Consider the following 3,823-nt stretch of genomic DNA (forward strand, 5'->3'; position numbering starts at 1 on the left):
GCATAATGGCACAGATAATAAATCATAAGGCAACTCCAACTATGGTGAATGATAAGCAAATATACAAGAATAAGTGGATCCTGGATAAAATAAAGCAAAGGCAAACTAGCGGCATAAAAAAATTATACTTATAACAATAAAATCCAAAGTCTAAGCCTCGAGTCTAGTAAGTACTGCATACAACTGACCACGCCTGCCACCTGGCTAGGTACCTGACCAACTTTCTATCGTGCTTGCCTAAGAACCTCCCCGAGTACCCTAGAAACCACCCTGTAACCATGAGAGCCACCTCTAGCTAAGGGATGAACTAATTTGATAGGGGAAACCCCTAAGTTGAAATAATAATGCAATCTCACAAATATTGACCACGAGCTCTACAGTGGAAACATGACACCTGAGCTGAACCAAAATTAATTGATCCATCTGACCTAAAATAATTACCATATCTAGAATAAACAGATGATAAATGTCTCAAAGATTGACCACTGCCCTTACCTGGTTAATCACTAGACTAGCCTTTGTTAGTAATCTGAAGTATTGTCTAAATAGGTCAACTAGGCTAACTCTGAGATTGATAGGATGGAAGCGATGGATACCTACTACGAGAACTACCATCTTTGGGTCAGGAACTATGATGAATCCCGTTGAATCTACCCAACAACCTAGGCTACTTATCACAGCCCTCAAAACCCTTATGGTGCATCTCCAACGTTACCCAAGCATGATGTAACACCTCAACAAAAGACCTACCTATATCAACTAAAATCTAAGTAGACATAGGAATGGGAGTCTCAACCCTCTAACAAAGCAATAGGCTCTCTCACATTTAGTGTCCAAAATTGAAGTCGTATGCCTAGCAAATTCTTAAAAATGAGCCTCATACTCTACAACTATCATAGAGCCCTACTCCAATCTTGAGAAATAATCCCTCAATTGGTCTCTAAGGCTGCGAGGCATGTACTTCTCAAAGAACATCTCAGAGAACTGAGCCCAAGTCAAAAGAGAAGATCCAGCTAGCCTAGAATCCATAAAACCTCTCCACTAATGTCGAACAACTAAGTCCAATTGAAATTGGAGTAATCCATACCACGAGTCTCAACAAGTCCCAAATTATAGAGCCTATCCTTACAAGTAATTATGAATTTATATACATCCTCATCTGGCGCACCAAGAAACCTAAGTAGAGCCAATCTTAAGAATCTACCCAACATTTTTTACTCCTCAGAAGACCTAATAGGCTAAGCAACTACCGGTGCAGGAGAAACGTCAACCCTAGGAGCCACTACTACAGATTATACCCCTACCTCAGTACCACTCTGATCAATAGGCTGTACACCATACACCACCAACTATCCCTAAAAGCTTAACTATACATCTTTAAGAACAGAAAAAGAAATAAACTCTAGTAGATCCTAGGTTGCCACCACTGGCTTGGGCAAAAGAATCTCTAGCTCAGGAGCGAGAATAAGACCTGGGGAAGGAGTCCTATACTGGCCCCTAGTTGGGGACACTTCACACGACTGTCTACAAACTTTAAGTCTCCCATGAACATGAGTAAAATCCTTAGGCTCAATCTTGGGACCCTCATCTCATGTAACGGCAGCATGTGTCCTAGCCATCTGTGAAAGAGCAAAGTCAAGGGAATACTTCTATAAACCAACTCAGAATCTTAGTACGATATAAGTGAAAGAAGTGATGAACTCCTTAGAATTTCCTATAGTCACCCAAAGATAGGAAATAGAGGTCATCATTCCAATTCGTAGGACTCTACTAGAAACTTGCTTTTGTACCAATAATACCGTTGTGACCTAGTCTCTGATACCAAATTGTCATGACCCAATTTATGAGTCATGATAGAACCTACTAAATCTCGTTAGTAGGTAAGTCAAACCATAACTCAGAGCTAATGCAATGAGTCAATTCGGTAGGAAATGCCCTAACATAGGTGAATTTCAAGAACACAATTTATAAATAAGCAAAGGGGTGTAAATAGATAAAATAGTCAATACAAGATACCATCCCATGACCTGGTATAGCCAGTACAAGAGCTTTTAATAATACTAATACAACTCAAATATGTAGAATAGTTAACAACATCTTTCTCGATAACAAAAGACTAAATATAAAGATAGAGAAAAATGGACAACTTAAACTCCATGAGCTCACCTTATCTCTAAAAAAGTCATCATAGCATGATCAATGATCAATGACAATAGATAGTAATCGAAGCTATACCAAAAAGGTACAAAAGTGTAGTATAAGTACCAAAACAATGGGTACTCAGTAGGCATTATCGGCCGACTGAGCTAAATTATTATATAAGTACAATAAAATGCAAGATAACATAACTATGTCAAGGTATAGAAATGAACCTCAAATATCTCCAAGACTGTTGTACATAATAAGTAATTACATCAGAATAATAGTGTACATAATGTATCAATACATGATAATATCGACATGTATAAAAAGTAACTATGCAGAATAATAACTTATAATAAATCATCAATACAAGCAATCACAAATACAAAGTTGGCTCCATTTCCAATTGATGCGGAAAGTAAATAACTCATCACACTCTCATACGCTAGAGAGCACACTCAAAGATAGAATAAAGCAATAATTTATTACTTATAAATAACCAACTTATTATTTATCCATCATTCCATAATTTCATCAATCATCTATTTACTAACATTCAAGAATGTACTCATATTCCATAATATTACCATCATTTTAAAAACCTTATCATTGTTACTCACTAGTCATCAATTCATTAGCTAACCATCTCTTTTAACAAATTATTTTAACAACTAGTCATCATATAACTTCTAGTCATCATTTAGCAACTATTCACCATATAACCGCCAATCACCATTTATTAGATAACCATTATTTATCATCTAACATTATTTATTAACTACTCTTTCCTTACCAAATAATCCTCGATTATCAACTAGTCATGATACGTCACTTAAACAATATGTACCACTAATCTTTATTTATCACTAATCATAAACTATACCATATTATAATCATTTAACACCTGTGGGCTATAACCAGTATCCCTAATATTAACATCACACCCATACTACATATATATATGTATATAATTGCCTTATATAAGGCATATCTGGACTCAAACTGGTAGATGTACATATAGGAAAATTACTATAATCATCCATCAACCTTGTCGAGTATCAATATATCATCATCAACATCCTCCAGCCTTGCAGGCAAATATCATTATAATCATCATCTGGAGTTGTCGGGTATTAACATTATCATAATCATCCCCTATACTTACCAGGTATCAATATCATTATAGTATTTTCCAGCCTTTTCAGGTATTAATACATCATCATAATATCCTCCAGTCTTATTGGGTATCAATATATCACACAATATCTGGACTCGAAAAGGTAGTCACATCATCATAGTTAGTGACAAAATCAATAGCATAAGTGATCATATAATCAAGCATAAAAAAATCAAACATAATTAATAGTATAACTCTCCATATAATAAATAAGCATGATTTCTAACATAATTCAAGGTACAATTGCTAATATCATCAATAGGGGTGTTTTTTAGCAAGGTTGCTTGCATAATTTCTTAGCCTGATCATAATTATAAACAATATCATGAGAAATATCTTACTACTAGTATATTTTATGGCTTATCGTTAGCATAAAAGGTAGCTTATCAATAGCTTGAGCACTAGCTAATCCATGGCATAATCTATAACTTATTCATAGAATAGTCAATAATATAATTTATGGCTTAGATAATATCATAGTCAAAGACTCATTCAATTGTATAT

This window comes from Capsicum annuum, chromosome 11 (genome assembly GCF_002878395.1).
Source record: "Capsicum annuum cultivar UCD-10X-F1 chromosome 11, UCD10Xv1.1, whole genome shotgun sequence".
Classification (NCBI taxonomy): Eukaryota; Viridiplantae; Streptophyta; class Magnoliopsida; order Solanales; family Solanaceae; genus Capsicum; species Capsicum annuum.